General features: G+C 41.3%; 1 non-coding gene across 1 annotated transcript; it reads right to left on the reverse strand.

Annotated features, from left to right (window-relative positions):
- Positions 1-2,845: 2,845 nt before the first annotated feature.
- On the reverse strand, positions 2,846-2,953 carry LOC149323812 (U6 spliceosomal RNA). Its single transcript, XR_016279632.1, has one exon. It is a non-coding gene; the product is annotated as a U6 spliceosomal RNA (small nuclear RNA).
- Positions 2,954-11,085: the final 8,132 nt, after the last annotated feature.

Consider the following 11,085-nt stretch of genomic DNA (forward strand, 5'->3'; position numbering starts at 1 on the left):
TGTGTCCAAAACACACTGCTTTGACTGCCAGGGCTCAGTGCTATGGAATCCTGGGAATTGTGGGTTTATTGTGGCACCAGAGCTCTCTGACAGAGAAGGCCAAATACCTCACAGACACCAGAATTCCAGAGCATTGAACCCTGTCAGTCAAAGTTAGAAAAAATACACAGGGGCAAAATGAAAATGGCCACGCACCTCCTCCTCCTCCTCCTCTTCCTCATCATCACCATCATCCTTGCCTCGGTGCCAAAGGAAATGGCCCTCGCCCCTCTGCTGCCTTGGGGACCAAACAGAGGAGGAGCTCAGGCTCTTCCTGAGTCTGGCAACCTACTGTTGCCAACAAGCCTCGAAGATATTTCCCCAAACGTTTGGCCAAAACTCACCAAATCCCCCCATATCTCACCAAATATTCAGTCAAAATCCTTGAAAAGTCCCTGTAATGTTAATATGGCAATAAAACGTAGCCCTAATTGAATAAAAATAATTGGAACTTATTTCAACTCTCAAAATTACCATTACCATTACCAACCACCAAAATCACACCAAAGGCTCTGAAAAGTACCCATTTTGGTGTGAAAGTCACCAGATTGGCAAAGCCCAGGACAAACCTGAGTCAAGGAGGAAACCGTGCAGGGATGCCTCCTAGTGGTGAAAAACCGGGAATGTCCCGCCGCCAGGAGGGTTATGGCAACCCTAACGCCCAGGATAAATTCTAAGGACAAGGGAGGAAAAAAGAAGCTGACTGGTGCCATTGCTGAATTCTTTCCAGGGCCAGGTCAAGGCAGGACTTTTAATTAAACCCTTTGGGGCCTAATTTACTTTTAAGCATATACATATTTTTAAACCCTCTTTTAGCTTTTTCAAGCTATTTTAACTTGTTTGAGTTGTTTAATATATATATTTATCATGTCTTACTTATTTATTGATTTTAATTTGGACTTATTTCAATTGTTCATTTTCAAAATTTGCTTCTCCAAGATCTCATGATAAAAGGGCAAGATAAAAATATGAATAAACGAATGAGTGAGTGGCTGAATAAATGAATATCAATATGGGATATTTTGCCTCTATTCCAATAAGGTTTTTAGTGCAGTAATGTAACTCAGTGCAGTAATGCTAACTCAGAATTAACCTAATGTAATAAATGCCCCCATTTTAAATAGACATAAACAATCTAAGGTTGTTTTGTGTGTGTGTACCTGTGGTTAAAGCTCTGTAGTGTAAACACAGTGGGACCTTTTCATAAACTTTGATGATAATTTAAGAAAATTAACCTTTTTGAGCACTATTTGGCCAACAGATGGTGCTGTTGTTTCTTGTAACAAGATTTCACAGCATGGAACAACTGACATCACAGCAATTGATCAAAATCTGTGGCAGCTTCAATACTTTGTTCTGAAATAGGTGTTATTTTATGTTGAGATTTTAACAAGATTTGTGTTTTCCTATTAATAAGACACACACACACACGAACAAACACACAGCACAGCTTACTTTTATTTGACTCTCATTGTAAAATATATCTTTTGTTTTGGCAAAGTATTTATTTTCTGAAAGGGGATTCACACAGCTCAACCTACTCCTAACCAACTCTAGGTGGCTGTCTTGGATGACATGCTTAGTGCATCTGCTGGTGGAACCAGCTTTCTTATCCTAGTCTCACAATTTTGCTGATGTTTTTCTATGCTCAGGAACAGCAAAAATTTAAAAATAAATAAATAGAAGGGTTGATTATGCAGGGATTTGAGGAAGAGCCATTTGGATAAATCAAGAAAAGATGAAAGTATAAGTTCCAGAGAGTCCGAAGATGGACCCGAAGCACTGAGAAACAAGAAATATCAACCTGTTGAAATCTTTGTTAGGCAAAGAAGGACTACAGGTCTTAGCACAGGACAGATTTATGGCAGTAGGAAAATGAGAAAAGATCCCATAGGACTTGAAAAATATGATGTAGCTCAGTGGTAGAGCACATGCTTTTCATTGAAAATGTTCAATCTCTGTTGGCTTCATGTAGGATAGTAATATACCTATGTCTGAAACTCTGGAAAACCATTATAGCACTGGTTTAATTCAGCACACCAAAGCAGTCCTTAGTATGTTTCCATACACAGAATTATATTCTTTCAAATGCTAATTAATACATTGGTGTTTTTTTTTTTTAAAAAAATAATTAAAAACGACACAAGCATACACAGAAAGCAAGGTAAGAAAGCAGACATCAGTTTGAACTCGAACTGACGTAAAGGTCATGGCACCCAGTCCCTTGACTATATCATGAGCCTCTTTTCATTTCAAACTGGATTTAATTCTTTTTTATATAAAAAATCTCCAGCAAGCAGAACAGGCTGCACTGCAGATGACAGGAGCTCAGAAACACCAAGCTAATTACCTATAGTAAGTGAATTGGAGCCGTTCAAGTGAGATATTGGCGAATAAGCATATTAAAGCAGCCATAAGAGGAGATGTGAAATGAAACAAAAGAAATGAGGGATGAAACTGCAATGCTTGGATGGAAAGGTTTCTAGAAGATTAAGAAAAGGACATTGCTATTGTGTTTCAGTCTAGTCAAAGTGAGTGACCTTCATCAGAAATGTTTTGTAAGTCATTTCCTTACATTGAAAGAGCATGGACCCATATCACAGTTGGTTGCATACAGATTTAACTCTGTACATGGGGAAGTATGTACTACAGGAGTAGGAATTTGTAGATCTCCAGAAGTAAATCTGTGGGCTATAGCCAACATAGTCAATGGTAAGGGATGCTGGGAACTTTAGTGCAGCAAGACCTGGGGGAGGGGTACAGCCTTGTCTAGAAGGAAATGATCATAATACAGTTTAATCATTTCTAAGATTACAATTTTCTTTGTAATTTGTGTGTCATCCTTGCGCAGGGGCCATGCTAATCTTCTCTGTATCGTTCCAATTTTTAGTATATGTGCTGCTGAAGCGAGCACTACAATTTTCATAGCTTTTCCTTAGATGTTTAATATTCAAACTGTAAGGGCATATTATGTGCCTTTGTGTGAATTGCTGCTAATATTTTGTTATCTCTCTGCTTATACTGTTTCCTGCTTTCCAAACCATTTATTAATATCATTTGTATGATATTAATTTGTATGATGACATTCTGTTTGTACCGTGGACAACCATACCATGTGCAAAAATCCCATTTCGATTCTATACCCAATGTTTGGGGACCAGTTTTCTTCTCTGGGATCCTCTGGAGGCTGGCATTAGAGGTAGGAATTTCTAAAGAATTTACACACCAGATTGCACCCTGAGATTTTTCTGCCAAAACCTGAGACATAGGGGCAAGCCCTTGCAATGCCATGGGGGTGGTGTCATTGATGAGTAAAGAGTAGCCTCTGTTGATGTCATGAAGCATGCTAATTAAGCATCAATGCAGCTTTACAGAATATACCATTCATCATCATCATCATCATCATCATCATCATAGCCAAAACTAGGGAAAACAGATCTACATGGGCTTTTCAAGGCCATGCTCTCACCCTAATTTTGCCCTGCAGACTGAAGGTGGGTCCAGACCCTGAGATCAGGCAACTTTATATCATACAAAGGGCTGCCCCAAACCTGAAGCTAATTTTTGGGTGCATTGCTTCAAAATTCCTTTTCTCCAAAAGGATTTTCCTCCCTCCGCCCCACAAGTCACTGTCCACCTCTTACCCAATACATCATGGCAGAGATTACTAGAGATCAATTGTGCAAGGGGGTGCATGGAAATGTCAGCTGCTTCCTGAGTGATATGGGAACAGGTCCCATCAATCCCAGCTGCTGCTTCCTGATAAATGGGAATTCGAGGACTTTCATGGTCCCTATTGATCTCCTAAACTAGAGGCTACATAGGGATGATGCACACAAAACATTCACAAGTGCATAACTTTAGGCTACATATTTGTAACTGCCCAACAGGATTCTGGCAAATGCCTTCAGTGTTGTGTGTGAAAAAAATGGGTTTTCAAGGAAAGGGATAGGGTGGCATGCCCTGACTCCACCCCATGCCAGTTTGATGCCACACACCCCACCACACAGCGGGTGGCATCACAACACTCCTCTGACGCTGCATCCAGATGATGCAGTGCCAAAGGAGCACAGTGCTATGGCACCCTTTCCATGGCACAGAAAGGAGAGATCAGAGCTGCAGCATCCAGTTGCTGCAGCCCCAATCTGGTGAAGAAAGAGGAGGCTGCAGACTGACCCTTAAGGGTGGTCTGTACAGCCCCAGAGTTAATCTGTGGCCACAAACATCCATATTTCACTTATAGTTGGAGTGGGTGTACTTCAGCCTATGGTTTGTGTGATTAGTTATCAGAACGGACACCTCCTTGAGTTTGATCCTGAAGCAAAGCAGGCAGAAGACATTGCTGGCCAAGTGCAAGAAGAAGCTGGTGTCCAAGTGCAAGAAGAAGCTATGTCACATTTCACCAATCCAAAGCCTCAACACCACCTGCGAGGCACAGAGGTAGATGTCACACTTCTTTTATAGGCAACAAGATGGGGCCGAGGCTGGAGTGTAGACACCTGATGAGAGCTGAATAGACTTGGTCCCAGCCACAGATCATGAAGACCTTGATGCTAAAGTCCTTGAAATAAATAGGTGACTTCTCTAGCTATGTCAGCATAAGGCATTCTCTGGCTCCTCATATCTATTCCTGTTATAGAACTGAGACTGCCATTTATATCAAAATGAAAAGCAGCAAAAATTCTTCAATTCATGTTAATACATTATTTATGAACAACATGCTATTTGATGTTTGTGAATTTATTGCAAAGCTACAATTGGGCTATGTTACTAATAGTATATCCCCTGTGAAGCACAGTACATCTATTAGGCTTCTGAGAATATCTGCTTCCATGGTGGTAGTGGTGGGGAATGAATGCTTTCAGGATTGAAGGAAAGTTTTAAAGAATAAAAGAAGTGTTTGCGATCCTGCTTGAAGCTGGTGGAGCAAGACATATTACCAGCATATGTACGTGGTCAGCAAATACAGACAGGCACCCCAGCAACGTGTGTGTGTGTGTGTGTGTGTGTGTGTGTGTGTGTGTGTGTTGAGTGAGGGGCAAACTGGGAAGTAACTTTACAGCAGCAATGGCTGTTCTGGACATTGGGAGGGCAAGCATGAGCCCACATGACAACCAGCCTAATCCTCTTTTGCATTAGCCTCCCAGTCTGCGGCCTGCCATCAGCACAGAACAATACACATGCAAATCATTCCTACTTTCCCAGGCTCACCCAGTATACACACACACACACACTTTTTCCAGGCAAGCATTCTCTGAAGATGCCAGCCACAGATGCTGGCAAAATGTCAGGAAGAAACTCTTCTAGCCCGAAAAACCCACAATAAAACTATGGATGCCGGCCATGAAAGCCTTCAACTTCACAGTTACTGGATTATTGCACAGCTAAATAAAGCATCTTACCACTGCCGAATTCAATCTTCATTTAGGCTGCACACTGGTGTTATCGCATGGCTTTTCTCCTCAAAATTGCCATCTGGGTGCAGCCCAGCTCCAATATGGGTCCCTGAACTCACTTTGACGGCCATGTTATAAAGTCAGGAGCTTTCCAATTTTGAAAAATAGCCAATGAAGTGAGTTCTGGGATCTGCATTGGAGCTGGTCTCTACCCAGATGGTGATTTTGAAGAGAAAAGCCATGCGATAACACCAGTGTGCAGCTCGAATTAAGAATGAATTCGGCAGCGGTAAGATGCTTTATTTAACTGTGCAATAATCTCCCTAGAGGAGCTGGCATCAGAGCTAAGGATTTTCATAGGAATTTACCCACTAGATTTTGCTGTACACAATAGATTTATCTCAGGCCCTGTTTGCACTGGCCACATAAAACATCTTCATCCCATCCAGATAATGTGCTGCTCAAACCCTGATTCTGGGGCAAACAGCCAAGATGACATCCAATCCATTCAGCACTGAACCTGGGATATAACCCCCTAATAACAAATTTTAAACACTCATCTTTTACTCCATTGCAATGCCAGCTGGCTGTTCACAATGCATCCTACTGTGATCAACTCTGTGTGCCTTCTGACTTCAGAGGGTGTGATATGTGGCAACGGCAGACAAACAAACAAACAGATCAGGTCTCTGAGCACCCTCAGTTTTGATATCAATTTAATATTAAAAGAGACTCTGGCGTGGATGGCCTGGAAAGGGAACTAACTGTGGAGACCTTGCTATATCATATTTGGAAATCTGGTTGGCTCTAGCAAGGGCGTAAGCAAAGGCATCCACAACGAGATCAGTCAAAGACATCAGCATAATCCCTTTGTCTATGGAGGCCGATGATGGAATTCTGGCCAAAGAAGGTGGCTGTGCATATACAGACAAAAGAATTTTTCCTTTTGAGATATTCAGGTCAATTGGCTAAACATTTCTTCAATCTCTCAACCATTCTTCTCTCTTGAGAAAACCATTTAGCAGTGAGGCAATCCATTAATTCTGAGATTACTGCCTTGGGATATGATTTTGAGTATATGTATCACTACCTAGGCACAAGCAATTTGGTCTAGTCAGAAGCAGGACAAAATCTCTGTTTGACTTCTACTAGATTCTTTAATAAGCCAGCCACCCTACTTGATGTGGTGGCTATTGAGCCATCTCCATTCTAGACACTCCTCATTTGGAACCAAGCTTCAAGATCGATACAATATTACCACTAGCAAAGCCTCCAGTTTTCACCTTCTCCACCTTTGCTCCATTAGTATGTGTGTGTGAGAGTGTGTGTGTGCATGTGCATGAGTGTGTTGATTATTTTATTAATATAACTGCAAAACCTATTTGGAATTGGCTCTGGAGTTCTGTGTGATTTGGAACTGAAACACACAGGACCCCTCCCCCCAGCTTTTTGAGTATCAGTAATTTGGAAGTCATTTCTGGTTTTGAATTAAATGCTAAATAGTTCATATGAGTGTGTGACACAATAGGACGAATGTGCGAACAGCTGTACTGCCTGGCAACTGGAATGCTAGGTAATGGGGGAGTGCTCAGGGCAGCTCCAGGACCAGATAACTGCAGACTGCCTGCCGAGTATTCTGGTCTGTGCAAATAGGATCTCTGGCCAGAGATTTTTACACCATAACCTGAGGCACAGGGGCAATCTCTTGTAATGTTATGGGCCTCTGGTGATCTTATTAAGCATTCTACCTTAAGTACCAACCACAGCTTTACAGAATATGCCATTCAAATAATAATTATAATAAAAGACTGCAGCCAAAGCTAACCAATGAAGACATCTATACAGGCCTTTCAAGGTAGTGCTCTTATCCTGAGATTCTTTTCTCTACTCTATAAACTGGAGAAGCAGGTCCAGGCCCTGAGATCTGCCACCTTTATTCCATACTGCACCAAACATGAAGCTGATCCTTGTATGCACTGCTCCAAAATTCCTTTTCTCCAAAAGGAAATCCCCCCCCCCACCTCAAATCCCAAAATTCCTCAGTCCTGGTCCAATTACTAAACCTTACCTTATGGCAGAGACCCGCTGATCACTCTTCCAGTTTGTATGGCATGCAAAAAAGAAGAAAAAAAAGTGTTGCTATAACTCCATGAAAACACTTCCAGGGCTACAAAAGAGAATTAATTTCATCTCAAAACTTTCCCAGATTTTAAATAGCTCCTTCTGTCTACTCTAGGATCACTAATCAAAGATATGACTGGGGGTGGGGGGAGTAACAAGTCAAAATTCTCTATTCATTATGCCAAAAATTAAAGAGCCCAAGCCTTCTTAGGTTAAAAAGAATTGGAAAGTTGTGTCTCCTTCCTGTTACAAACAAACAAGCAAGCAAACCCTAGTGAACTAACACATGTGATTTTTCTAGTGTTATTTCAAGGGAATAGGAGTTTGCCAAGGGAACATGTAGTTATAGTTATTTATGTGCCTTTATGTTGACTCCGATTTAAGGTAACTCTTTTAACAGGCTTTCTTGGCAAGAGGAGGTTTGGCATTGCTTTCTTCTGAAGTTGAGAGATTATGACTTGTCCAGGGTCGCCCCATGGGCATCTATGTCTTAGCCAGGATTCAAATCTTAGTCTCCCAGAGTCCTAGTCCACAACTCAAATTACTGAACCATACCAGTTTTGTAGATCTGCCTTTCAACAAGAGAAAGGGAGCACATACCAATTGGTCTAGGAAAATAAAAATCAACTGAATAATGTGGTGGTATATGCATTCCTGCTTTCCATTTTTTTTTATATTAGCCTCAATCCAGAATGGCGCTGACATTATTTGACCCCCTGCCTCCCATTCCTGCACTTGAAAAACTGCTCTGGAAGTTTCCAAGATGTTCATAGTATGTTTGAGGCTGTGCTGGACACTGCATGAGGAAATGGAAATTATCCATCAAGAACATGCTGGTTCCAAATATGACATGTGGAAATATGGAGACTCCCAAATATAGTGTGTGATATGCAGGGTGTGCTAACATTGTTCTGTTAGCAAAACAAAAGAGTGAGATCCCTTGCCTGGTAAGTGTCAGATTCTCTACAGCATCAAACAAACTTGGCTTTCAAAAGCCACAATAACTTTTATTCAAGTAAAGGTTTTCTGGAACTCAGTCTGGGGCCTCTCTCTCCCTTCAGGCCAGAGGAAGTATATGTTGCTTTTAATTAGTTCCTGGTTCCTTCCAGGAAGCACAACATAATTGGGCTGTACCTTGTGATTTTTTCATATTGTTACAAGAAACAGCTGCTTTTGTCAGTTTGAAATGTTTCCAGCAGTGCCATGGCTGGGCTGCAAATGGTGCATCATCATATGCAAGGCTGATTTGATGTGTCCGTTGGAGCCCTTGAAGATATTGTGCAACATTGTGATTCTTCCAGAGCATGAGAGAAATTACTAGTGGATGAAAGAACCTTCAGTGAATGAGGGGGGGGGGGGCATTTGCAGTATCACAGGGATATGGCCTAAACAACACTTAAAAGTTCAGTTCTCCATTTAATAGAGGCTTGCAGGATGTGGTTTCCTACTAGAAACCAATATAGGTTTTCACTTTGTTCAAATTGTAGTTGCATGCCATTTAAAAACCATATACCTCTTCTTTCCTCAAAGGAAATCAGAGTGAATTATAAAGACAAATTTAAATTATAACCATAATAATACCACCAGCATGATGTAGTGATTTGAGCATTGAACTATGACTCTGGAAACAAGGCTCAGACATGAAATCCACTGGGTGACTCTGGGCAAGACTGCTACTAGTAGTGGAGGAATCTATACCAAGGACAAGAGGCCACCATCAGAACAGAATTTGGGAAAACAGAATGGTTCCCAACAGGCAAAAGGGCCAGGCAAGGCTGCATCCTATCACCTTACTTGTTTAACTTACATGCTGAAAACATCAGAAGAAAAGCAGAATTAGAATCAGAAAAAAGAGGAGTGAAGATAGGAGGAAGCAACATTAACAATCTAAGATATGCAGACAACACCATAATATTAGCAGAAGACATTCAGGAACTGGAAAAGTTAATAAGGAAGGTAAAAGATGAAAGTGCGACAGCAGGTCTGATGCTGACCATAAAGAAAACAAAAATAATTACCACAGAAGAAATACACAAATTTAATCTAGACAACGAGGAAACTGAAATTGTTAAAGAATTCCCATATCTAAGATCAAACATTGATCAGAATGGAGACTGCAGTCAAGAAATAAGAAGAAGACTAGGAATGGGAAAGGCAGCTACGAAAGAACTGAAAAAGATACTGAAGAGCAAAGGCATACAACTGAGCACTAAAGTCAGAATCATTCAGGCCATTGTATTCCCAATTACCATGTACGGATGTGAGAAAGCAGACAGAAAGAAAATCAACACATTTGTAATGTGGTGCTGGAGAAGAGTATTTAGGATACCATGGGCAGCCAAGAAGACAAACAAACAGGTTCTTGAACAGATCAGACCAGGGCTCTCCATGGAAGCAAAGATGATCACATTGAGACTATTGTACTTTGGTCCCATAATGAGAAGGCATAGATCATTAGAAAAAACAATAATGCTAGGAAGGGTAGACGTTCAAAGAAAGAGAGGAAGACCACAAACCATATGGATCCGGGGGGTTGTGGGCAAGGACTTGCAGGATCTGTTCAGGGCAGTGGAGTATATGGATTCTTGGAGATGTCTCATCCACGGGGTCGCCGTGAGTATATAATCATATAAAAGGGTATTGGAAAATAGTGTGAGAACCAGAAAGGAGATGTGATGAATTGGCCAAGGATGTCTTCATTAACCTAAAGCATTAGCTAGTGTTATAATGTGTGTACTGTGCCAGGAAACCATTGTCTCTGTTCAACTCACTGTTGATGGACTCAAGTTTGTGGATTCATTCCAATTCTGCTATTTCTCTTTCTAGTCCTCCTTTGAAGTTTTGTTTTGTTCTATTCTGAAGTCCAAGATGGAATGCCCAGGAAGACTGAAGTGTTCTCCAACCAATTTTTGTGTATTCCTATTCCTAATGTCTGATTTATGTCCATTTATCCTCAGGTGCATAGACTGGCTTGTTTGCCCAATGCAGAGTGATGAAGGGCATTAATGACACAGGATGGCATATATCATATTGGAGGATGAGGTACTGTCCATAATTTTAATTAGAGAAAACTTGTAAAAGCTGGGAAATCCCCAAATGAAGAAGTGATAGGGAAGCGTATGTGGCCTTCTGGGGACCCCCAGAGTGCTGTCTTGGGACCCCTAAAGATTTAAATTCAGTCTGAGAGCTTGAGCTTGCCCATACCTGGGGTAGGTTTTCAGGTTACCTATATATCAAGAACTGTTCATTACTGCCTCAGGCAGTGAACTATACAACTGCAATATCTCACTAAAGAACCTTCTGATTCTGGACTGATACTGCCCATTCAAGTTGGTCATTGCAGTCTCCTGGGTATATAACAGGGCCTCCCAATTTAATGGTGGTTTTTACAAGCAACAAGGGCTACTTCAGCTATGGCGTGTTTTGTTATTTCTTGTCTTAGGCCCTGTACAGACCGGCACTTTGGGCTGGCCTGGGGGCAAAGTTGGGCATCTTGTCCGTACAAAGCAATGCCGAAGGACAGCCATCA

Source organism: Sceloporus occidentalis, unplaced genomic scaffold (assembly GCF_023333645.1).
Source record: "Sceloporus occidentalis isolate IW3139 unplaced genomic scaffold, rSceOcc1.0.p SCAF_1, whole genome shotgun sequence".
NCBI classification, from domain to species: Eukaryota; Metazoa; Chordata; class Lepidosauria; order Squamata; family Phrynosomatidae; genus Sceloporus; species Sceloporus occidentalis.